This window comes from Monodelphis domestica, chromosome 2 (genome assembly GCF_027887165.1).
Source record: "Monodelphis domestica isolate mMonDom1 chromosome 2, mMonDom1.pri, whole genome shotgun sequence".
In the NCBI taxonomy this organism is placed as follows: domain Eukaryota; kingdom Metazoa; phylum Chordata; class Mammalia; order Didelphimorphia; family Didelphidae; genus Monodelphis; species Monodelphis domestica.
In genome coordinates this window covers 242,201,064-242,228,086 of record NC_077228.1, presented here as the reverse complement: position 1 = coordinate 242,228,086, position 27,023 = coordinate 242,201,064, and the positions used below count along the sequence as shown (strand labels likewise).

At 35.9% G+C, this 27,023-nt stretch overlaps 1 protein-coding gene across 10 annotated transcripts in view; it reads left to right on the top strand.

Annotated features, from left to right (window-relative positions):
• Positions 1 to 27,023, top strand: part of GAS7 (growth arrest specific 7) — a 337,244-nt gene that overhangs the window by 207,960 nt on the left and 102,261 nt on the right. The window contains exon 1 of one of the 10 annotated variants that reach the window (XM_056817438.1): positions 24,200 to 24,612. The exons of 8 other annotated variants lie outside the window; for them this stretch is intronic. The gene's annotated coding sequence lies outside the window, so the exon portion shown is untranslated. Of the gene's footprint in view, positions 1 to 24,199; positions 24,613 to 24,661; positions 24,821 to 27,023 lie in introns of those variants that run through there. One more of the 10 variants, XM_007482983.3, reaches the window with a different exon arrangement.

The following is a 27,023-nucleotide window of genomic DNA, read 5'->3' as shown; positions in this document are numbered from 1 at the left end:
CTTTTATTGATGTCATACAGTAATAATAAATAGTAGCACTAAGATTTTTGAAGATGAGAAAACTGGTCCAGGAAAGTTGAAATGATTTATTTAAGCACTCAGAATTTATGGCATGAATGATTGAATATTTTACATCCTGGAAACATTAAAATCAGAAAAATCATCATAGATCATTTAAATGAAAGCAGACTATTGCACTGTCACCTAAAAGAAGAAAAGTATAATATGACCACAATAAACTCTTATAGCAAGAGGTCATGTAGATTAAATTTGTGTTTATGTGTATGGATGTTATGTATGTATGTATTAATTACATTTGTAGCCTGACCAAAGGGTTTTCTCTTTGAGAAATGCCAGACAGTTGGTGTTTTTACTTGATTTCTTGTTTTAATTTTTCTTTAAACTAGGTGATTCTCATATTTTATTACACAAAGGACTAATGTGAGTTTCATTTTAATTTTTTTCAGTAAAACACTTTTAACAGCTTTTCATGAGCCTTTATTTGTTACTAAATAATTGAATATGCCCCAGACTCCTATAGAGAAGTATAGTGCTAGCAATTCTGAGTTAATAAAAGCTGTCCTGAGAGGCTTCTACAGTGTAGGTATTAGTCTATTTTATTCTGTTCCATCTGTGTTCAACAAATGTGAGATCTTCACTGATGTTTGTATTCAGCACATTCTCTTATTTAATAGGCTATCTATCTTATGTTTATACCCATTTCTTATTTTAGTATCCTTAAAAAAGTATCATGGTAATTGTGGTGTTGTGTTGTGCTTAATGTACACAAGGCATTTGCTAATGTGTGTCTGGCTTTGTTGTTGTTTTCTCTTGGCACATCAATATTTTCTAGGTTGTAGTGTTTTCAGTCTGAAAAGGAAAGGTAGACCCTTGGATATTCCCCAAATCTTTTTTTTTTTTTAAGAGTATGGATTGACAATGATGTCACATGTTTCAAAAGAGACATGTAAGATGATCCTGAGCCTGGAATGTTGAAAAGAGTGATTATCCCCTCCAACCATCTTATTTTTCAGATAAGGCAACTGAGACATGGAGTACTAAAGTGAAATAGACATGGGTATACTGTAGATGTCTGGAATTCTAGTCTCATACAATTTCTACCATTTTGTGCCCCCTAAATGAAGTTGTCAGGAGTGAGAAAGCTATTTTGACTATCACAGCTTTTTTAGGTGGGGAGGTCTATCACAACTTTAACAGTTGTTCCCATTAAAGAAATAAAAGTGCTAAAGAAAGAATATTTTTGTCGCTTACTTATCAGGATATGGTATGTTATTAACAAAAGATGTTTATCATGTAGCTAATTAAAATCATAGAATCTTAGAATTACATTCTGGAAGAGATATTAGAAGTCATTTAGTCAAATCTCCTCATTTTCTAGCTTAGGAAACTAAGGCCACATGAAGTGAAGTAACTTTTCCAATGGTACACATATAAATTCGTGATCTTACTCATTTGAGTTCCCTATAATGTATTTTAATAATAGTAGTATATATTTATGTAACCTAATTGCTAAGTGCTTTCACATCATTCTATTTAATCCTCCCAACAACTCTATATGGAGGCATTCACAAGTATTGTTATCCTTCTTTTATTGGGAAGAAAACTGAGAGAAGAAAATTGGGATGTTAAGGTAAATTTTTTAAGGTAAATTTTATCATGTCACAAAATTAGTAAATGATAGCTTTAGAAGCCTAAACCAGGTGTTCTGACTCAGAGTTTTATGTACATTAACATGGCAGAGCTAAGATTTCAATTTATCCTTTTTTGGATATGAAATATGAAGATCTTGTGCTGTATAGGCCTGTCATTTAGAATAAGCTGTATGAGTTTGAGCAAAGCACTTTAACTGCCCTGAAACTGTCTTCACATAATGATAGTGGATGTGATGAACTTCCAGTTCAAATTCTTCTAATGCAACTCAAACACAGATACTTAATAAACATTTTGATAACAATGAAGAAAGAAAAGTAAATTAAAATAATGCTCAATGTTACAAATTTTCTGTGTAAAAAACTTTGCAATTTTGTCAACTTGAAAGTTACTATAAGTTTACATAAGAAGAATGATAGAAATTTTTTGGAGATTCTTAGAGGACTTCTGAACACTTTTAAATAAGCTAAAAGTTGATCCAAATTACTGGTTTCCTCTGGACATTTAAAAATACCTCTTGAGAAGCCTTTAAAAAAATCTCTAGATACATTTTTGTTTGTAATTTGTGAAGTAATTCCCGACATCTTTAGTAAGGGAAACGTTTAAACAGTTTAGGCTATGGCCCTTTCAAGATGCTGAATTAGATGTTTCTTTTTATCCCAAATACTTAATAAAGTTCCTGTGACTGACTGCCTTTTGTATCTGATGAGTTGGAGGCATCTCTTAGCCAGCTGTCACTTACTACCTTCATAACATTGGGCAATTCATTTAAGTTTAGTGAACATTTTCGTCATCTGTACAATGAGGAGTTTAGATTAGAAATTCTTAACTTTTATAGACCACTTTGGCAGTCTAATGAAGCGTGATATTAGTACAATTTGTTGCCTATTGTATTTTGCAATTTATATTGAAGGAAATGCAAAGTTTTAGTTAGAGAAAATAAGGATGTAATTATATTTCCACTCTAAGTTCACAGATCCCCTGAAAGACTCCTGGGTTAAGAACCTTTGAATTAGATGGTCTCTAATTTCTTTTGGAACTCTGAATCCTATTATTCTAAACAGGTTGTTTACATTCATCCATTAAGGAAGCTCACATACCTGAGGCATTATGATTATTTGTAGAGATCTGATAAATACTACCAATATTTTTTCTTACATGTTTTTGTTTAACCACCAGAGGAGCTTGGAGGAGGCCTTCATTAATTATCACCACAGTATGAGGGAGCAAATGTAGAAATTATAGAGAGTTAGGTTTCAAGTCCAAATAATTTAAGGGTTTAATGCCTACATTATTAGGACACTGACATCATAGTCAGTGGGTTCAGTAACCTGATTCTACCTGTATGTAAATCATTTAACATCTCTCAGCTTCTCTTTCCCCTTCTATAAAATGGGATTGAATTAGATGAACCTTTGTTTGGACCTGTTTATTAATTGAGGATTCATTGAACAGCTCTATTGGATGTAGAACAGAGCTACTGACCTATGAAAAAGGAATCAGTTGTACAATTGTTTTCTTTTTTTCTCTTTTCCCTTTTCCTGAGTAGAGACAAGAGATCTAAGTATGGATATTAGTCCCTTTGGAGCTCATAAATATTGACAAAGGCCCCTCAGGACCTAATCAACCCTCCTATGCCTTAGCCCTAGAGAAACCAGCTACTTATTTCATGGATGATAGCACCAAGATCTTAGAATAAGGAGAGTTCCTGGACCTCCCTAGTATGTACTGGTTGTACATATTCGTAGCTGTGTGGCTTCATGAGAGTGGAACCAGCAATCAAATCTTAGGAGTTTCTGAGCCCTAATCTACAGATAAAGGGAAGTTCCTAAGAAATTCCAATCTTCAAGCTGCATCTTCAGCAACCAAGAGTACTAGAAACAGGCCTTTTAAGCGAAAGGAATTCTTGGACAGTTGCAGCCTTTTTAGGAATAGAAAAATATCAGGTATCAGAGACCATAGGATCATAGATATAAAATTGGAGTAGACCTCATATGTTAGCCACTACAATCTGCTCATTTTAAAGATGAGAAAACGGAGGCCCAAAGATTGGTATGACTTGACCAGGTTCACAAAGATAGATGTCAGAACTAGGACTTGAACTTCCATCCTATTCAGCATTTCATTTCTACTACATAAGTAGGCAATTTATGTCTTTTGGAGAGTATTGTATCTATGGTCCCTGAAATAAAACAGCATGAGATAAATGCCATGAACCCAGAGAAGCAAAATATTTTGTCTTCCCCTACTGCGCTGAGTTATTCAAATGTTCTAAGCCTGAAAATAAGGGAGTTGCCTCCCTAGTAACCAAACATTTGCTGCTGAAATCAAAAGGTAACATAATATGAAGCTTGATCATAACGGAGGTGGGAGAGGAAATAAAAGCTCCTGGATATTCTTTTGATTTGGGGGCTTGGAAGGGATTATTATGAGTACTTTATTATGTTTTCTACTTTCTCCTTGTAAAAGTATTTAAGACTCTTTTACCTATATGTGTGGAAAGCTAGACATGAGCTATATTTGTTCTTTATTCTGATGTTTTCCAGAGAGATTTATAGATGGTGGCAAAATGAAACAAAAAGATGGATTGAGTACCTGCCTTTAGGATTGACCCTGGTTCACATAAACCCTGTATTTAGCATTCTGAATCATGAATTATATGGGGAAGAATTTCCTAATAATTAAAGTTCATGTTTATTTTTCACAGGATAAGTCTATACAGGTCTTGCCTTTTGGGTCAAGAAGTTCCCTATATTTCTTTTAGAAGATGATATGATGGTATATATTAAAAATCCCAGATTGTCAACTAAAAAATATGTTGAAATTTTCAATAATTTTAGCCAAGTAGCAGGATACAAATAAACTTACATAAATCATCAGCATTTCTATACCAAGACCTGCAAAAAGAACTAGTAAGAATAAATATGAAAGAAGTAAAAGATGTGAATGAAATCTAGGAAAAATTAGAATTAATATAGGGAGAAAAATAAATAAGGACAAAAAGGAATATACCTTCTTTTCAGCAGCACATGGTACATTCACAAAGATTGACCATATACTAGGTCATAAAAACATGGCATACAAATGCAGAAAAGCAGAAATAATAAATGCAACCTTTTTGGATCATAAGGCAATAAAAATCATGATCAGTAAGGGTATATGGAGAGCAAAATCAAAATCAAATTGGAAATTAAATAATATGATTCTCCAAAATTTATTAGTTAAAAGAACAAATTATAGAAATAATTAATAATTTCATTGAAGTAAATGTGTAAGAGTTAAAATAGTTGAGGCCATAAACTGTAGTGATTAAAATAGTGGAAGATTTAAATTGTTGTAGATAAAAGAGTGGATGAGTAAATTGTGACCGCAGAAAATATATTTTCACTACAGTGTCTTGTTTCAAATCAAATATAAGGTGGTCACCAGGGAAATATTCCCAATTATGAAAATACACAAGTCAACTGGGTTTTATAGATAATTTAATTAATAATACAATGAGGAATTAAAGAAAGAGAAAGAGAGAAAAAAGGAAATAATGAGAAAAGGATAGGCCGGCTCAGGGCAGCCCTGGCCAACCGAGGCCTAAGCTGTAAAAGAAAGATCAGTCAGTCCTTAATCACTCACCACAAGATCTGTCCAAGCAAGGTTTCTAGTGACACCAGGCCAGCTTCATCTCTGACTCCACCAGCTCAATGCCTGAATCTGAATGAATCTGAGCTCCTATTTAAAGGGAATTTTCTCCTATGTCTCCTCCCCTAAGTTCTCACATCTACCAATCACAGTAGACGTTTTTCAAAGGACAGACCATTCTTAGTTCACACCTGAGTAGACTAATCCTTTGAGTAATTCACACCTGAGTGGTGATTCGGTCCTACCATCCTCATGATTGACCAGAGGGAGTGTTGGTGGAATTGCTCCAACTGCTTCAGCTGAGGACCACTGCGTTATACACTTTGAGCTTCGTCGCAGTGCTTACACCACTGTGTTGGAGGAATTTGTAGCGCAACCTCCCGAGTGCCTGGCTGACCTTTTGGATCCTGGCATTAATCTCGTGGTCTAGGGACCAGTCGTTGGTGATGGTGCTGCCCAGGTACTTGAAAATATTGGCATTAGAAAGCTGTGTGCCGTCGATTGTAATGCACGGCTGGCTAGTTGGCCTCCCTGGTGCAGGTTGGAACAGTACCTCTGTTTTGCTGAGGCTGATAGTCAGGCCAAACAGTTTTGTTGTGGTGGAGAACCTGTCCACAATGGTTGGAAGATGATTTTCTTGGTGGGCCATGAGAAAACAGTCATCTGCAAAGAGAGCTTCCAGGATGAGTCTCTCTGTTGTCTTTGTTTTTGCAGTCCGGCGGCAAAGGTCGAATAGTGAGCCATCCAATAGGTATTTGATGTAGATGCCCAGGTCTAGATCCATCACAGCATGTCGTAATACTTGGGTGAAAAATAGATTGAATAGTGCCAGAGAGAGGACACAGCCTTGTTTCACGCCATTGGAGATGTTGAAGCGATCGGAAGTCTCTCCACCAGATAGGACTTCCCCTGTCATGTCGACATGAAAGAGCTGGATCAGTTTGACGAATTTTGCTGGGCAACCGAGCTTGCTGAGGATCACCCACAATGGGTCCCTGTTCGCTGTGTCGAACACCTTTGTCAGGTCTATGAAGATAATGTAGAGACTTAGGTTCTGCTCAAGGCATTTTTCCTGCATTTGCCTCACCGTTGTGACAAGGAAATCACTTTAAAAGACTGATATATATTAATTTAAGGTCGCCAAGGAATTCAGCTATGTAATTCCTAAATGAAAACTCAAGTCAGCCGCCGTCAACCTTTTATAGAGTTTAATTACAAACAGGAGGAAGAAAGGAATTAGAGATAGAGAGAGAGAGAGAGAGAGAGAGAAAGGGGAGAGAAGGGAATAGGGCTTAAATACCCCCTCTGTTTAGGCTGGGCCAAAAGGCCCAAGCCCTTAGATAGCTGGGGCAAAGAAAGGAGATCAGTCCCTATTACTCACGTGACCAAAATGGAGAAACAGTCTCCGGGGCCTCCACCTCCAGCTTCCTTCAGAGCAAGCTTCTCAGAGCACCTCTCCAACCACTCAGAGCCAAAACTCTCCAACCAACTCTCAGTCCTCAGACCCCTCTATCTTTAAGGAAACCATCCAAGTTCCCTCCCCTCAGTTCTCACATCTACCAATCACTGTCCATGTCTCCCTGTGCCAATGGTGGCTCTAGCTTAACCCAGGACCACCCAGAGGTCTGTGGCTTTGCACATGTCTGTTGAAGGTCATATTCTCAAATAATTAAATCTTGATCTTTTGCTATAGCCCTTCCTAAATCCTGTTACCCTGAGTAGGGTAGAGATTGGAATAATTAAATTTTGATCTAGGCTGCAGCCCTTCCTAAATCCTGTTAGGACTGAGTAGGGTGGAGATTGCAATTTCCAAGACCTGGTTCTGTCATTCCAAGTATCTCCATTGTATCAATTCTAAAATCAATCATGACTCAAAGAAATTCCTGTTCTATGCTTAAGCATAGGTCAAAGCACTTTCCATTGTTCAGCAAAGGGTTTCTGTCCTAAAGTAATCTTAAGAAGGGAGTAGGAGGAACCTCCCATGCCAATGGGGTTCACATTCCAATAGAGTTCCCACTCTCAATAGGAAATTTTTCAAGTATGAAATTTCCCAATGGTGAAATTTCCAACATTTATAAGTCTAAGAAATTTTAAGGTTTACACCGTGAAGACCATGTCGATGGTGCTGCGATCTGGTCGGAAGCCACATTGTGATTCAGGCAGGTTCTGCTCTGAAACAGATGACAGGAGTCTGTTGAGTGTAACAGGGGCGAGGATCTTTCCAGCAGTGGAGAGTAGTGAGATGCCTCTGTAGTTGTCACAGACTGCTTTTGCGCCTTTGTTCTTGTATAGGGCTTCGATGGAGGCATCTCTGAGTTCTGGGGGCATGTCTTCCTCTTCCCATATGCTGGTCAGCATTATGTGGAATGCCTGGAGCGCCTTTCCATTTAAGGCCTTGTACACCTCGGTTGGGATCCCGTCTTTACCGGGTGCCTTGCCTGCACTCATTTGTTTAATGGCTTTTTGGACTTCCTCTATTGAAGGAGGGACATCAAGTTGTTCAATGGAGCGGTTTTGGGGGATCTGGTCAAGGGCGCTTTGGTCGACTGAAGTGGGTCGGTTGAGAAGCTGACTGAAGTGTTCTTTCCACTTGTTGCTGATGCCTTTTTTATCTTTTATGAGAGAGTGTCACTGTCAGAGGATAGCAAGGGAGTGCTGGTGGGTTTTAATGGTCCATAGGAGTCTTGAGGGCACTGAAAAATTGTTTGTAGTTTTTCATATCAGCAAACCGCTGGATTTCTTCTGCGTTTTTTTCCCACCATCGGTCTTGCATCTTCCTGATCTCACGCTGTGCCGTGGCTTGGAGAGACTTGAATCTGTCCTTTTTAGGAGCAGAGTTTGGGTTATTTTGCTACTCCATAAAGGCTTTGTTCTTTTTGCTCAATAGGTCTTCAATAGCAGGATGGTTCAATATCAAGAAAACCATCCACATAATTGACCATATCAACAAGCAAACCAACAAAAATCACATGATTATCCGAATAGATGCAGAAAAGCCTTTGACAAAATATAACACTCATTCCTATTGAAAACACTAGAAAGTGTCTTTCTTAAAAATAATAAACAGAATCTATCTAAAACCATTAGTCAACATCATCTGCAATGGGGATAAACTAGATGCATTTCCAATAAGATCAGGACTGAAACAAGTATGCCCATTATCACCTTTATTATTTAACATTGTACTAGAAACACTAGCAGTAGCAATTAGAGAAGAAAAATAAATTGAAGGTATTAAAATTGGCAATGAAGAGTTCAAGCTATCACTTTTTGAGGATGATATGATGGTCTACTTAAAGAATCCTAAAGAATCCACTAAAAAGCTAGTGGAAATAATCAACAACTTTAGCAAAGTTGCAAGATACAAAATAAACCCACATAAGTCATCAGCATTTCTGTATATCTCCAACAGATCTCAGCAGCAGGAATTAGAAAGAGAAATTCCATTTAAAATCACCCTAGAGAGTATAAAATACTTAGGAATCTATCTGCTGAGACAAATACAGGAACTGTATGAACACAACTATAAAACACTTTCCACACAACTAAAACTAGATCTGAGCAATTGGAAAAACATTAACTGCTCATGGGGAGGATGAGCTAACATGATAAAAATAACCATCCTACCCCAAATTTACCTATTTTTTTAGTGCCATAGCCATTGAACTTTCAAAAATTTATTTACTGAATTAGATAAAACCATAACAAAGTTTATTTGTTAGAACAAAAGATCAAGGATATCCAGGGAGAGAATGAAAAAAATGCAAAGGAAGGTGGCCTTGAAGTACCAGATCTCAAACTATACTATAAAGCAGTGGTCATCAAAATAAGTTGGTACTGGCTAAGAGACAGAAAGGAGGATCAGTGGAATAGACTTGGAGTCAGTAACTTCAGCAAGACAGTCTATGACAAGCCCAAAGATCCCAGCTTTTGGGACAAAAATCCACTATTTGATAAAAACTTATGGGAAAATTGGAAGACAGTGTGGGAGAGATTGGCTTGGACCAACACCTCACACCCTACACCAAGATACACTCAGAATGGATGAATGACTAGAACATAAGAAAGGAAACTATAAGTAAATTATGTGAACACAAAATAGTATACATATCAGACCTTTGGGAAGGAAAAGATTTTAAAACCAAGCAAGACTTAGCAAGAGTCACAAAATGTAAAATAAATAATTTTGACTACATCAAGTTAAAAATTTTTAGTATAAACAAAACCAATGTAACCAAAATTAGAAGGGAAATAACAAACTGAGAAACAATCTTCATAATAAAAACCTCTGACAAAGGTCCAATTACTCAGATTCACAAAGAGCTAAGTCAATTGTACAAAAAAATCAAACCAGTCTCCAATTGATAAATGCGCAAGGAACATGAGTGGATAATTTTCAATCTATGAAATCAAAACCATTAATAAGCACACAAAAAAGTGTTCTAAATCTCTTATAATCAGAGAGCTGCAAATCAAAACAACTCTGAGGTATCACCTCACACCTAGCAGATTGGCTATCATGGCAGCAAAGAAAATGAATGCTGGAGGGGATGTGACCAAGTCGGGACATTAATTCATTGCTGTTGGAGTTGTGAATTGATCCAACCATTCTGGAGGGCAATTTGGAACTATGCCCAAAGAGTGCTAAAAGACTGTCTGCCCTTTGATCCAGCCATAGCACTGCTGGGTTTGTACCCCAAAGAGATAATAAGGAAAAAGACTGTAACAAGAATATTTATAGTTGTGCTCTTTGTGGTGGCAAAAAATTGGAAAATGAGAGTATGCCCTGGAACAACCTCCAGGAAGAGATACAGAGCAAAAGGAGCAGTACTAGGAGAACAATGTACACAGAGATTGATACACTGTCGTACAATCAAAAGTAATGGACTTCTCCATTAGTGATGATGCAGTGATCCTGAAGAACTTGGAGGAATCTATGAGAAAGAACACTATCCACATTCAAGGAAAAACTGGGAGGAAAAACACTAAAGAAAAACAACTGCTTGATTTCACAGGTCGAGGGCGATATGTTTGGGGATTTAGAACATCCTAGTGCAAACACCAACAACATGGAAATGAGTTCTGATCAAGGACACATGTGATACCCAGTGCAATTGCGTGTCAGTTATGGGAGGGGCACGAGGTGGGGTGGAGGAATAGAAAATGATTTTTGTAACCAACGAATAATGTTTGAAATTGACCAAATTAAAAAATGTAAAAAAAAAAGTTGATCATGAGAACTGACAGTTGCTAAAATCTTTAAAGGTAAGTCCTCAGTATGTTTTTAAAATATGACTCTAGAGGTTAAGTTGTAGTTAAAGTGATAAAATTTTGAAATTGTGTCATTCTTTAATTGTGCTGAGTATTCAGTTCAAAATTATACACCAGTAAATAAATGAATATATACTTTCAGATTAAAAAAAAAAGAACTAGTAAGAGATAACCCATTTCAATAAACACAGATAGAATTAAATATCTAGGAATTTACCTGCCAAAACACACTCCAAAATTACATGAGCATAATTATAAAACATATTTACAAATACTACAAAATAAAGTCAGATTTAAATAATTTGAGAAATATTCATTGTTTATACTTAGAGACAATAGAAAATGACAATCATACCCTTATTTATTCAATACCATCTAGCACTAATTATCAAAACTATCTGATACTGACTAAAAAATAGAAGAGTAAATTAGTAGAACAGGACATACAAAAAACAGCAGTAAAAGATTATAGTAACCTTGTGTTTGACAAAAGATCCAAGCTTTTGGGTTAAGAATTTACGATTTGGTAAAAGTGTCGGGCAATCTAGTAGAAACTAGATATAGACCAATATCTTGCACTATTTAACAAGATAAAATCAAAATGGACACATGACCTATGCATACAGGGAGATATTATAAATTAGAAAAGTATGGAATATGTTGCCTATCACATTTATAAATAGAAGTGTTTGTGAATAAAAAAATAAAAAGCATTATGATATGGAAAATGAATAATTATAAATACAATGAATTAAAAATCTCACACCTATCAAAATAGTTAAAATGACAAAAGATTGTAAGTATTAGAAATGTTGTGGAAAACTTGGAACACTAATACACTGTGGGTGGAATTGAGAACTGATCCAAGCATTTTGGAGAACAATCTGGAATTATACTCAAAGAATTATAAAATTGTGTATTTCTTTTGACCCAGCCATAAGGTTATTTCCTAAGGTGATCAGGGAAAATTGAAAATAACTTATATGTTCTGAAATATTTAAAGCATCTTTCTTTGTGGTTAAAGTATGAGAAGTGAAATGAGTAGAACTAATTAAACATTATATATAGTTACAGAATTAATGTTTTGGGGAGGAACTTGTGAATGTCTACCTTCAAAGGAAGAACTAATAAATAAAAACACACAAAGCATAGTTATATATATATATATATATATATATATATATATTATATATATATACATACATTTTTAAAAGCTGCTTGGTTTAATTTTTAGCACTTGGAAAAAAATTGTACAGTGGTTTGCTTCACACTCACCCTCTGCAAGCCTCCATGGATGTGACAAAGATTTCACTCGCACATACAAAATTAGTTTACAAATTTTTTTTGGCAATTTCATCTTAGTAACCCGTTTTCTCCTATTGCCATTGCCCCAATCATTGAAAAAAACATTCAATAATTTACATAGAAATATTTTCAAAGTGCTTAAGAATAGTGATTGTTCTTTGGGATATTTACAGATGGCCTATACAAGTTATGTACAGGTTGTATACTACGTATCTTTTTGTCAAATGATGCTTTCTTTTGTGTAGGGAGGGAATTGAGGAAAGGAGATAACTTGGGCATTTTAATGTAACAAACAAACAAAAAATCAAGTTCCCTGTCACTATATTTGTTCAGGAGCTAGATGATAAATTAATCAGTGATATACAGGAAATCAAATATTATATCATTTTTTGGGAAATATGTGGCCTAGTGGAAAGTACAATGGTCTTGGAGTTCAACCTTGTGACCCTGACCATGTTCCTTACATATCAACAGATAGTAACAGAAGAATTCTCACCAAATATTCTCCATGTTCAATTACATGAATTCTAAAATTTTTTAAGTGCTTTCTTCAAAGCTTCCCTCATGTAAAATGAAGATACTAATTCTTATATTTTTTCCAGAGGTTTACTATTTATGCTTTTTGAATTGAACTTAAAATAATTTGTTAATATTGGTATCAATTTTGTTAATATTTGTTTTTCAATCATATTAATCTGACTCTTTGTTACCCTATTTGTGTTTGGGGGGCAAAAATACTAGAGGAGGTTGCCATTTCCCTCTCCAGCTCATTTTACATATTATGAAACTGCAGCAAACAGGGATAAGTGACTTGCCTATGTTATGTATCTATTGTCCGAGTTCGAATTTGAAGTCCAGTAGATGAGTCTTCCTTTCTCCTGGCTCTGTACTCTATCCACTGACTTACCTCATTGCCCTTAAATTTTATTTGTAAGGATAAATTGTTATAATAAACATATAAATAATAATGCTTTTTTTTTCTTGATCTGTGATTGCATCACAGAAGAGGAACATTCCCTCTATAACTTAATGCATATCTATAACTTAAAGTCTGCAATTATAGTTTTAAAGAGTTTCCTGATAGCCCTGAGAAGATACTTCTTTCCCATGGTCCCAAGTTGGATATACCAGAAGCTGAATGGATGTCTTACCTCTCTTTCTTGTCCCACAACTGTGTTTAGTGAATATGCTCTTAGCTCCACTACCTTCTCTTTATATGTATGTGTGTGTGCTTGCCCCTGTTCATGTACATCTTTCCTTCTCCTTGTCTCTTTCTCCCCCCACCTCTCTCCCTACCTTCCTCTCTCTGTTTCCAACTTTCTCTTAGCATTTTATTTTGAAATGGAAACAAGCATAAAGTCTGAACATAGTCTTAAACATTAAAGGACCTTGTAAACAACTCATTTTGTTGACTTCTTCCCTCTTAAATTGATTGAATACAAGTGGCCTATGAGTACCATGTTATCGATCATTCACACTATCTTGTGCAACTTAGAAATAATCTAACCAACTGTATATAGTCTTATACCCTTGTTTTATTAAGGAAAGAGAAGCGACTTAGCAACGTTCTCATAGCTAGTTAGCTACTTCTGATATCTTGTCTTATCTTGTCTTCTGATATCCAATCTAATTTTTTTTTTCTATGAAGTAGATGTTGGAAGGGATCTCATTCTGTGCATTGAGGACAGATTGAACAGTGGCATGCAGTTGGGAGATGTAGCCAAAACAGAAAGTTAGAATAAATAGAAATCTGACAGAAAAATGGTGACCAATATGCATAGATCAGCCTACAAATTCCTCCTCCATCAACAAGGAAAAACAGGTGGTTTCCTTTACCTCCTCTACTTCTACAATTTCTGTGTACCCACCTCACTCTTACTACATCTCTGCACCTCACCGTAGCCTTTAGTGTTCATTTTCACCTGATTTCTGTCATATAAAAGTGTTGGAGGAAGAAATACACTGCTAGGAGCTTCTACCTCAACATAGCTCTATATATAATAAAGAGGAAAATCATCTTAATGAATAGTGTTTCAAGCTTTTTCCTATATCTGTTTTTGTGCAATGCATTGCTGCTACCTTCCTCAAATGAAGGTAAAAAGTTTGAATTTTTGATTTTTTTTTTGTGAGGTTTCCTTTTTACCTGTCAGGCTCACTGTTGTGTTCTCCATCTTGAACATAGATTAGAATATTGGAAGCCATTTCATCTAAACCCTTTATTTTACAAAGAAGCAAAATTAATTTCAAATGATTTGTTTATGACCATAAAGCTAAATCCTAAACCTTGAGTCCAAATTTAACCTCTTTCCACTTTACCAATGTGTGCTGTATTTCAGTTCATCAATAACATATCAATAGGAGGTAGGAAGAGTATTATTTTCTGTAACCATGCCTGACATATCAGGGACTTTGGAGTAGAGACACATAGGAAAAGAACACTTAGTAAAATATCTTCCTCATACACTGCTGTGTTTGTATCCCCAAAGAGATAATAAGGAAAACAACATGTACAAAAATATTATATAAATGACATGTACAAAAATAGCTTCGCTCTTTGTGATGGCAAAAAATTGGAAAATGAGGGAATGGCCGAACAAATTGTGGTATGTGTTGGTGATGGAATACTATTGTGCTCAAACAAATAATAAAGTGGAGGAATTCCATCGGGACTGGAACAACCTCCAGGAATTGATGCAGAGTGAGAGGAGTAGAACCAGGAGAACATTGTATACAGAAACTTATATAATGTGGTATAATCAAATGTAATGTACTCCTCCATTAGTGGCAATGCATTGATCCTGAACAACTTGGAAAAATCTATGAGAAAAACCACTATCCACATTCAGAGGAAAAACTGTGGGAGTAGAAACACAGAAGAAAAACAACTGCTTGAATACATGGGTTGAGGGGATATAGCTGTGGAGTTAAGACTCTAAATGAACATCCTAATGCAAACATCAACAACATGAAAATAGGTTCTGATCAAGGACACATGTAAAACCCAATGAAATTGGAAGTCGGCTGTGGGAAGAGTAGGTGGAGGAGATGGAGGGAAATAATGTGATTCTTGTAAGCAAGGAATAATGTTCTAAATTGACTAAATAAATTAATTTTTTTTAAATCTTCCTCATAAACCTTTGTTACAGTAATATGGTACTGAAAGCAATATAGACAATATTCATCCATTTTCATTTTGTCATTTTTGTTACAGGGAATAGTCCTTGTAAGAGAGAGAAGGGATACATTTAGAAATGAAGGTGATCCAAAAAATGACGTTATAAACTTCTCTTCCACCCCTATAATATGGTACCATTTCAAGTCTATGAGGCTCTATATTTGTGCAAATATATGTACCAAATCATTCATCAATTGCAGTTCATATATTATATCCAAACCTTTACTTACCCATGGATTTGGGCTGAAATAAAAAAGAACTTAATGGTTATTATTTATACATTTGAAGTCAAGAAGATTTACTCTAATACTGATTACCAGTGTGGCTGTTGAACAAGTAATGTATTCCCTTTGGGCCTCAGTTTCCTTATATGTAGAAAAAGGAGGAAAATTATATGATCTCTAAGGTCCTTTTGTTTCAAATTTCTATTATCCAAGGGAAGGAAAGTCTTTAGCAGTTCTTCAAATAGACTACACTGCCCAATGAATCATAAAATATCAAGCTGGAAGCTAAGTAATTTACCCATGATTACACAGGTTGCAAATTAGCAGAGAAAGAATTCTATTAATTATTAATTTAGCTTTTCTAACCACTCTTTCCACTATACTAAACACTCATCTAGGAATTCTCAAATCCCTTGGCATTTGTTTTGCATATATTTTATATTTGCTCTCTGTTTATGTTCACCTAATATAATATAAACTCCTTGAGGACAGATAATTTCTTTTTTGTCTTTGAATGGACAACATTATGTTTAATAAATATTTATTGATGGCCTCAGACACTTCCTTGCCATAAGACTGTGAACAAGTCATTTAACCCCTATTACCAAGCTCTTTCCCTTCCTCTGTGTTGGAACCAATACTTAATATTATTGATTCTAAGACAGAAAATAAGGTTTTTAAAAATAAATACTTATTGACTGCTTAACTATTAGAGCTATCTGAAAAATGAATAGAGATCCTTCATAATTCCTCTATCCCTAGAGGTCTTTAAGAAAAGGCATGAATAATTGCTTGCTTGCTGTGGACCTCCAAGGTTCTTTCTGGTCATAAGATTTTAGGATTCAAACATGTATCATGAGTTTAAAGAATACTGAACCATGAGCCAAAAAGTTCTTGCTCTGTCATCCATTAGTTGTATGACTTTGAGCTAATTTCTTTGTTTTATCTACAAAATGGAAAAATTATAATGCCTCCCCTACCTAGAACAGAGAGTTGCTTTGAAAATTAAAGAGGAAAGTCTGAAGATATTTCTCAGGAAAATGTTTTACTTTTCAATGTAATCTAATATGATTATTAATATGATTGTTATTATGACTTCCAAATTGATGTCTTCACCCTTGACCTCATCTGTTTTTCATCCCTGAGCAACCATTCCTTACTACCAGATATTTTTCACTTGGATGTCATATTCAAAGTAGGGAATATCAAATCTCCAGTACTCTTTGACATAGTGACACTTGCTCCTTTGCTGTTCTTGATATTTTCCCTGTCTATCCCTGATCTCTGTCTCTGAGCTTCCCTGGCTTTTTTCAAGTCTCAGCTAGAGTATCATTCTTTACAAGAAGCCTTTCATGATTCCCTTTAATGCTAATGTTTCCCTTTGTTGATTAACTAAACTGATCTTATATATACATATATATGTATATATATATATCTATCTTGCATATACATAGATGTTTACATATTGTTTCCCCCTTCCATCAAAAACTGTGCTTTCTTTGAAAGCCTGGATTGCCTTTTGCCTTTCTTTGTATACTATTGTACTAACATATTGCCTGCCTTAAAGTAGACATTTAATAAATATTTGCCAACAGTGTCCTTCCTGGCCCTTATTGCCTGAAAGCCAGATGTATTGCATTTCAATCCTCCCTCAGAGTGGTCCATTATCTTTAAGGAAGTTTAGTGGAGATAGGGGAGAGTTTTCTCATCCCTCTTCAATTAGATCCAACCATTACCAATGGTGTTCTCCAATCTTCTGGGTCTCCTAAACCCAGTTTCACTTTTAAAAATCTAAAAAATATTAATTCAAAAGTATATCAAGAATAAACACAAACATCCCCCTGACACTTAGGAGCACAATCACTTCTATCCAACAACAACTCATTTTGGAGAGGGGAAGAGATTCTCCTCTCACTTCTTATATATAGCACAGTCTAATTATGTTCCAAGTCCAAAGTCTCCCCTTGGTTTGAGTCCCAGGCTTGGGTGCTCAGGGCTTCCCTCATAGGACTTGTTGGCTGCATAGATGGTCTGGAATCCTGCCTCCAAGATTCCCATGGCTCAATGCCAGGTTACTACCTCCACCTAGAACTGAAATGGGCAAACAAAGAGACCAAAACAAAATCTCCAAACCCAGATATCAAGACCATAGAATAAAAGAGAAAGGGAGGGACATTTCCCCAACCCAGTCAGTTCATGGTATCCATGCAGTGAATGGACATGACCTTCATCTTCTCTGGACAGTATGAAGAAAAAAGAAATTATCTTGTAGAGTGCCTCCTGTTCTAGCTAGGTGGTAGAGAAACACAGAATGGCTCTTCTTTAGGTTACCTAGACATTTCAAAGCTCTGTTTACATAAGCAATGCCAAGGAAATGCCAAAGGTGCCAGCTCTCTGATAAAACACCACTAGCTTTGTTATACACAGATCAAATAATTGTAGCCCTCTCTTATTAATCAATTGGAGCACCCATAGCTCAGTAATATCAAAATGGTCATAGCTTAATGAGTCTTATTATAATAATTGGTGTTAATAACAGCAATAACACTAGCTCACATTTATAATTATTTTTAAAATGCATTTAGCCACCAGCATAGTATGATTACTCATAATCCTAAAAAGTTTAAAAGAGGGTTTTTGGAGAAAATAACTATTTTCTAGAAAACATCAATATTTTATAACATTTTTCTTTATCAAGTAAATAGACTATTGAATATCATGGAATAATGTGGCTGTCCTTATTTGACTACTTTTATTATCATTATTTTCTCTAATCATAGGTTTAAAGGTCTAGATCTAATCATACATCTAAAGCTGACACCAGAGGTACCTAATTCAACCTCATTTTACAGATGAGGAAAGTGAGGCCCAGAGAAATTACTAATTCAAAGTCTTTAGATTGTTGAGGGGATGTTTCAATTGTGTCAAAATTCCCTTATTTATAACTTATAGTCTTAGAGGATTGCTTGTGACAGGCATTATATCTTGCCTAAGGTCACACACTTAGTATATATCAGAGACAGGACTTATACTTAAGTAACCAAAAGTTTCTCATGTTTTCCTTTCTAAAACCCCATATAACTAAAATAAAGGATTCTATGTTTTGTAATATTGAAAACTTAATATTATACCAAATGTAATATGCTAAATGTAATATTTATAAATTTGCTTGGAAATATTTTTTCTTTTTTTTCTCTCCTCCTCTTCCTCCTCTTCCTCCTCCCTCTTCTCCTCCTCCCTCTCCCTCCTCCTCCTCCATTACAAGAATCACATTATTTCCCTCCCTCCCCTTACTATGGCAGCTGGGAAGATCAAAACAAAGTCAGAAGAGAACAAAAATCAAAATTTCAACATCTAAAACTCAAAAGAAATGTGAATTGGTCTCAGGTCCCAAAAGAATTCCTGGAAGAACTCAAAAAGGATTTTTAAAATCGAATAAGAGAAGCAGAGGAAAAATTGTTTAAAAAAAATGCAAGTGAAGGCAGATAATCATAAAAAATTGTTCCACAATGGCCTGGGAAGTGAGTTATTGGATAGATAACCAGGTCTGAAGCCTTGGGTTCAAATCTGACCTCAGATACTTCCTATATGTGTGATCCTCAGCAAGCCAGTTACCTCCAATTGCCTAGCCCTTACCACTCTTCTGCTTTGGATTTAATACTTTGTATTGACTCTTAAGACAGTAGGAACGGGATTAAACAAACAAAGAAAAAGAAACAAGGAAAGAAAGAAAGAAAAAGAAAGAAAGTAAATAGCTTGATAAAGGAGGGGCTCGCGCGCGTGCGCGCGCACACACACACACACACACACACACACACACACACACACACACAGGCACATACAAACCAAAGAAAATACCTTTAAAAGCAGAAATAACTAAGTGGTAAAAGAAACAAAAAATAAAAATCTACTGAAGAGAATTTCTTAAAATGCACAAGCAATACGATATACACAAATTCACTGAAGAAAAGAACTGCTTAAAAATAGATAAATTTGGGCAGGCGAATTCAGCAGTGATCAAGAAATAATAATGCAAAATTAAAAGAATGAAAATATAGAACAAAATGTGAAATAGCTCATTGGGAAAACCACTAACCTGAAAAAATAGGTTATGAGTAGATAATTTAAGCATTATTAGACTTCCTGAAATCCATGGTAAAAAGAAAAGCTCATAGCCATCATCATTAGAGAAATATCAGGATAACTGCCCTGATTTTCTACTATAAGAAAGTAAAGTAGCAATTGTAAGAATCCACTGATCTCTTCCTGAAAGATATCCCAAGATGAAAACTTCCAAGAATACTATAGTCAAATTCCAAAACTCCCAGGTCAAGGAGAAAATACTGCTAGCAGCTAAGAAGAAACAATTCAAATATCATGTAGCCATAGTCAAGATATAGCAAGTATTAAGAGTTACTACATTAAAGGTTCAGGGAGCTTGTAATATGCTATTCCAGAAGGCAAAGGAAGATTACAATCAAGAATTACCTACTTGGGAAAAAATGTATATTAAATGAAAGTGAGTGATAGTACTCTTATTCCCCATTTCATCGGGTTTTTAGGTCAAATAACATATTGGGTTCATAAATTTAGATCTGTAAGTAACCTTAGATATGTTCTAGTACAAGTCCCCATCTTCTTTATTTTATAAAAAAAAGAAATTGAATCCTATGAAACTTATGTTACTTGCCTTAAATCACACAGGTAATAAATAGTAGAGACAAGAAATTTTTTCAATCCCTTGGTGAAGTATAAAGCCCAATTAAAATTATCATTATTTTGAAAGTGTTTTTTTTTCTTTAGAAGGTGAATTCAGAAGAGTAGATATTCCAGCAAGTTTCAGGTTTAAGTTCTCATCAGTTATAGCCCACAAAGTTGATTTGCATCAGAATTATATCATAAGATATTTTTCATAACAATTTTCTCAAAATGCCAAAGTTTTTTTTCTCCTTGCTTTTTATCAAGTTCAAAGTCATTATATTTTATCAGACTATGTGATAATGAGATTTATTTTCTACACTTAATGATGTTAAAGCTGTTTTGTAAATGTAATTAATTACTAGTGGATTTCTTTAAAGCTAGCATTTTTTAGAAATAGCCTGAAGAAAAGAAATTGGTATTATTTATAGTAATTTTAATTTATCCATTTTATGGTCTTGAAAGTTATTTTAGGAAAAAGCATCTTGCTGTTTCATGGTGTGTGCAGTTTTATAGGAATCAAAAGTCATGGATCTGGAGACATAGAACCTGATTTAAATCATTCCCTGCTTCTTGAAACTAATGTGACCCTAGGCCAGACCCTTACCCTTATTCATTTTTACAATGAAAGAAGCGTGGAGAGGGATATCATGGCAGACCAAGAAGACTTTCCACTGCTGGTGGAATTGTGAATTGATCCAAATATTCTGGAAGGCAATTTGGAACTATGCCCAAAGAGCTTTAAAAGACTATCTTCCCTTTGGTTCAGTCATACCACTGCTGGGTTTGTACCCCAAAGAGATAATTAGGAAAAATACTTGTACAAAAATATTCATAGTTGTGCTCTTTGTGATAGCAAAAAATTGGAAAATGAGGGGATGCTCCTTGATAGGGGTATGGCTGAATAAGTTTTGGTATCTATTGGTGATGGAATAATATTGTGCTCAAAGGAATAATGAACTGGAGGAATTCCATGTGAACTGGAACGACCTCCAGGAATTGACACTAAATGAAAGTAGTAGAACCAGGAAAACATTGTACACAGAAACTGATACACTATAGCACAATTGAACATAATGGATTTCTCTACTAGCAGCAGTGCAATGATTCAGGACAATTCTGAGGAACTTATAAGCAAGAATGCTATCTTCATCCAGAGAAAGAACTGTGGGAGTAGAAACACAGAAGAAAAACAACTGTTTGATCACATGGTTCAATGGGGATATGATTAGGGATGGAGACTCCAAACAGTCACCCTTTTGCAATCAGTAATAATATGGAAATAGGTCTTGATCAATGATATATGTAAAACACAATGGAATTGCTTATTGGCTGCAGGGGGAGAGGGAAAGAACATACTCTAAATTAAATAAAGAAACAAATAAATAAATAAACTACTAAAAAAAAAGACTTTCCAGGGAAGGATAGTTTTTTTACTTCCACAATGATCCTGTTTAGACAGAGAATTAGGGTGGAGCATTTCAACCAATATTTTACTCATTTATTCACTGTTTATTAAGTTATTTATGGAGAATCTAAATTCAGAGGTAGAGGAGGCAGGACCTGATCAAAGAACAAGTTTAGAGGGATGTAGCCTGAAATTGCAGTAGTAGTAGTAGTTGTACTAGTACTAGTACTACTAGTACTAGTAGTAGCTGTAGTGATGGTGGTAGAAGTAGTAGTAGTAGTAGTAGTAGTAGTAACTGTAGTGTTGGTAGAAGTAGTAGTAGTACCAGTAGTTGTGTTTGTGGTTGAAGGTCTGGTCCTAGAGTCAGAAAGGCTTGTATTCAATTTCTGCTTCCATCACTAGAAATCTGCAGATTTCTAGGGGATAAACTGGCCTCCTCTGAATATGGCTAAGCTGATATTCTTTGTATTTGACTTGGTTGGTCTTCAGAGTATAAGCTCATTTTCAAAGCTTCCTGAACTCTATAGGACCTTCTTGAATCTGTATGATGGGCATAATCAAGAAGCACCTTTGTGCTATGATAAAACTCGTAGTTGAGAGGTAATGTTAGCTCCCATTTATATATAATACTTTATTGTTTATGAAAATCACTTTCTAATACAAACCCCTTTGTACCTCACAAAGACCTTGTGAAATTGATTAGGCAAGTATTATTATCCTTATTTTAAGCCTGACAATTTGAGATTTAAAAGAGAGTAGTTTGGCCAAGGCCATACTTAAGTAGTAAGTCTCTAAGTCCACATGGGAATCAAGGTTTTCTGAATCTGAATCCTGAGTTTTGCAGCACAACTCTTAGGTCAGTTTTCTTTGTTGTTGTTGATGATGATATGAGTCAGGTCCTATGGACTATACCATACCAATTGGTGTCCATGAAGTTTTCTTCAGAAAGATAGAAGTGGAAGCGGTTTGCCATTTCATTCTCTAGTAAATTAAGGCAAGCAAAGTTTAAGTGCCTTGCCGAAAGTCATACATCTAGTATCTGAGGCCATTTTTGAACTTAGGTCTTCCTGACTTCAGGTCCAGGGTTATATCTACAGAGCCCCTTAGCTGCCTTCATTGTTGTTATCACTATATTATTTCTGAGGAAAAGATACTGTCTGTGCTATCGAGGCATTTATTGCCTTGTGTTGAACACATAATAATTAGAATATAGAATTGTAAATGGAATCCATAAGAGTTAAAGAAATAAGTGTACCTTTTAGGCTGGACTAGGTTAAACATCGTTCTTCTGATGGAGAACCAGCAAGGTTTGTGATTAATGTCATGTATTGCATATTATTACACCAGTCTCATAACAGAAACTTACTTGTATACTTGAAACATATTTAGGAGGCTCTTACTAACCGGCCAGCAGTGGTCTCCACTAATACTAAACCTGCAGCATCCTAATTTCTGATTTTTCCTCTGATACTTAATCTATGTCTAAATTTTAGGGATATAGGTCACTTTCTGAGGCTCAGTTTCCTCATTTATAAAATGGAGATAATGTGAGGAATCAGAGGTAGTAGATAGAAGGTAATATTTTTAGTGAGGGCTGCCAGATTCAGGCCTTATCTCTGGTACTTTCTAGCTGGATGGCCATGAGCAAATAAGTCAGTCTCCTGGCTCCCCACGTAACTAAAACTTTTAAGTTGTCTGAAGTTACTTAACTCCATTGCTAGAGGGAATTTCTAAAGGAGAGACTTGCCCACACCAATGAAATTATAGGTATAATCCAACAGCATGGCACCTTCTTCATAAAGTTATTATATCCAATTGGAGAGTATACCCAAAACTCTTTGAAAAAAGTTCTCAATAAAATATAGGTTCATTTCCTAAGCTCTAGAACACATTATTGCACTACTGAATATGGGTATGTAAGTAGGTAGTTACTAAAGCAAAATTATTTTCTGCTACACCCTCTTACTTGACAGATGAAGAAATATTCTAGAAAAAACAAGATCATGTACCTGGTTAGGGTAAAGCAGGAACTAGCAATTAATTAAGTTTCCAGACTCTTAAGTTGGTTTTATTTGTTGTTGTTCATGATGATGATAAGTCATGTCCAACTCATGGTCCTTTGGACCATAGCATACCAGTGCTTTCCACAAGATTTTCTTAGGAAAGATACTGGACTGGTTTGCCATTTCTTTTTTCCAGTGAATTAAGGCAAATAAAGTTTAAGTGACTTGTGATCACACAACTAATAATTGGGCCATTTTAAAACTCAAGTCTTTCTGATTCCAGGAATTATATTAATTGTATTAATTATATTAATATATTATATCTGAGAGAAGATATTGTCTGTGCCATTGAGGCATTTGCCTGATGATGCACACATAATAATTAGAAAACAAAATTGTAAATGGAATCCATCAGAGTTAAGAAAATGGTTTGTGTACCCCTGTGGGATGGGCTAGACTAAACATAGTCAAAGAAAGTCTTTCTAGTGAAGGCTATTCTCCAGTGTGACTTTGTTGAAAGGAGTACAGATTATTAGAGTCACAACAGTTTTTCTAATGTTTTTCCTTGCTGCCTAAGTACAAGATGAGATGTTCAAGGCCGGCTTCATGAACCTTAGCAGTAATTTAAGATTAGGCTTCTGGGACCACAGGAAGCTAATGATACCTAGTTTGCCACATGTAACTTTTAGAAATGGTAAACTAGATAGAGGAGGCATCATGTGGAGGGCGGAACCAGTCAAGTCTAGTCAGGAGAATCTTGAAGACTAGAAATGGAGAGCCTGGGAGTCACTGGTACATAGTAGTTGAAACCCTTGTGAGTTTGGACCTGCTGGGGAGGAAGTGCAGAGATAGAAAAGAAGGAAGGCTAGGGATGCTTGGTGAGCCTTTATGCCTCTTGTTAAAGGTTTTTACCTTTGAACTTGCATTCCGAGATGAAGATGTAGCCAGAACAATTATATATGATGATTAAATAAGCATCTATATTTTGCAACTCTTCCCATGAGAGAGTACATTTGCATTGTAGTATTTTGCTTGGAACCTGGTCTATCCCCACAGGGCACTAAGCAACTACATCCATAGGGGTTTGGCTAAGAAGAGGTAGGCCAACCTGTTGGATGAGCCACCAACTTCTGTAAATGAGTCAGGAAAGGCAGGACTATACTACTGATAGGACTGGATCGTGCCAAGCAGAGCCTGAAATACCAGCCTAGACACACTGGAGAGGTATGAGAAATACAGAGGGAGGAGAGCTGAATGGGAGGAGAGAAAGACAGAACAATTGGCAGGCAGTGAGTAGGCTGAGGGGGTTTATAGCTGAACTGAAAAGGATAAAGAAAAAGAGAAGGGGAAACTGTCTTCATTCTGAGATGAATATTTCAAGATAAACAGCTCTTGACTGGTCCTTCAATTTTCCTGGGATACCAGCTGTGGAGTAAGGTTTCATTGATTTGTCCCCTTTCTTTGAAATTCAGATTAACTACTTTGGATAGCTCCTTAACTATGTCGTTAACCTTCAACCTTCAGAGGCTTCTCTATAAATAAGATTGCTACTTAAGGGCTTTCCTGCTGCTAATGATATAACCCAGATAGTTTGCTTGCCCCCTCACTCCTCCTTCCTTGTGCTGGAAAGGACCTGGGAAGTTATGGGGCCATCAATGGAAAAATTTGAATTTAAGGGGCTGTAGTGGTGGTGGCCAGAGTCCCCTCAGATCTCAATTTTGTCTCAGGTCTGTGGAAATCTCTTCTATTTAGGGTGTGCTTGGCTCAAATGGTTTCAGTGGGTGCAGTCAAAGATTGAGTTGAAGTTGTCATTCCAGAAAAATGTATTTCCATGTAAACTGGGTGTGGGGATAAGGGGAGGGGAAAGGGAGGGATTGCTATTTGGCTAGTATGTCTTAATTCTTTCACTTTAATTTTAATCAGTTTCTCTAGAGTATGACAGACTAGGAAAGTATCTCTTCCATGAACTGAGACCTTCACCAATATCTAGGGTATTCATTATCACCCTAGGTTTGGCTGATGTCAGTATTTTCAAAGGGCCTCACCCAGGCTAATATCACCAAGGCCATGGCATATTTCTGTCTCAGCACTGGCCTTAATAAAGGCTATTGTATGGGTGGTATGGTCAACTGGAAGATATCCAACTGGCCCTTTTGCTACTAATGATATAATCCAGGTTAGCTTTTCTACAGCTACATTCAGGGAGTTTTTCAGCCTAGAGAAATAAATTTTGGCCCTCAGTTTATGATAGCCACATTTTATAGCTTTCTGGTATAGCTGTGACTAGAAGAGAAACTGGTATAGTCTTCCTATGGAAACAGATAGATCCTTCATCCCATAAGTGAAAAGGGGTAATGGTTACTAACTGCCTAGATCTTGATGCCCATTTAAATGATATTAACATTTATATAGTAGTTTGACAAAGTATTTATATCATGTTATTTCATGAACTTTCACAACCCTTAAGGTAGATACTATTATTCTCCGCATTTTAACAGGTGAGGAAACTGAAACTGTTACTTGCATGTCTGTCATTGCTGCAGCAAGATCTGAACTCAGGTCTTCAGGATTCCAGATCCAAATACTCTATCCACAGTTTCTTTTCTTTCTTTCCTGCCAATCTCCCCCCCCCCCCCCATATGCTATATTCCTTTGTTGGGCCAGGGTTGATGACTTCATTGTAATTTTAATAGTTTTCTGTGAACTAATTTGTCTCAGGTGGTATTTTGAAGTTTGTTACCTCTCAGCCATGGAAAAGACATGTACAGGTGGATGGATATTCTTGTGTAGTGTGGTTGAGATTCCACATGCTTAAGTTCACTGTTTATTTTCCTCATTACATCCCAAATTGAAATTTACTGAGAGATGTGTGGTGCTTAGATAGGAGAATGTATCTTTCAGCAGTAGGAGGAAGTGGATAAGGCACTAGAATGTGAACTAATAGTAAATTGAGTCAGCAAAGTGTAGTAAAGAGAATTGACAGGCCAAGAGATCTTTTAGTCCTAGCTTGCCACTAATCCAATTGACCTTGGGCAAATCATTTTACTTTAACCTTGACTTTTTATTTGTAACATAAGATAAACAAATTAGGTATTTATTGATATTCCATGATTCTAAGAATCTTGGTCTCTGTTAGTTAACATTATAAATCTCTAAATGTGGTATCATTTCAAGCATGGTCATTCATTAAGTACCTACTCTTTTCAAGGTAAGCTCTGAGAATACCAAAGAAAAGGCAAAAGAGAGTCACAATCTAATGGGAAAAGACAACACAAAACAACTGTTCTTAACAAGCTATACAAAAATGTTTGTTGACAGGTATATAGAACAAATATGAAATGAAGAAAAACAGTAGCATTAAGAGGATATCAGGAAAGCCTTTTTTTTTGTAACCCTTACCTTCTGTCTTGTAATCTATACTGTGTATTGGTTCCAAGGCAGAAGAGTGGTAAGGGCTAGGCAATGGGGATCAAGTGACTTGCCCAGGGTCACACAGCTGGGAAGTGTCTGAGGCCAGATTTGAACCTAGGACCTCCCCCCATCTCCAGGCCTGGCTCTCACTGTACTACCTATCTGCCCCCAGGAAAGCCTTCATACAGAAGGTGAGATTTTATCTGGTACTTGAAAGAAGTCAA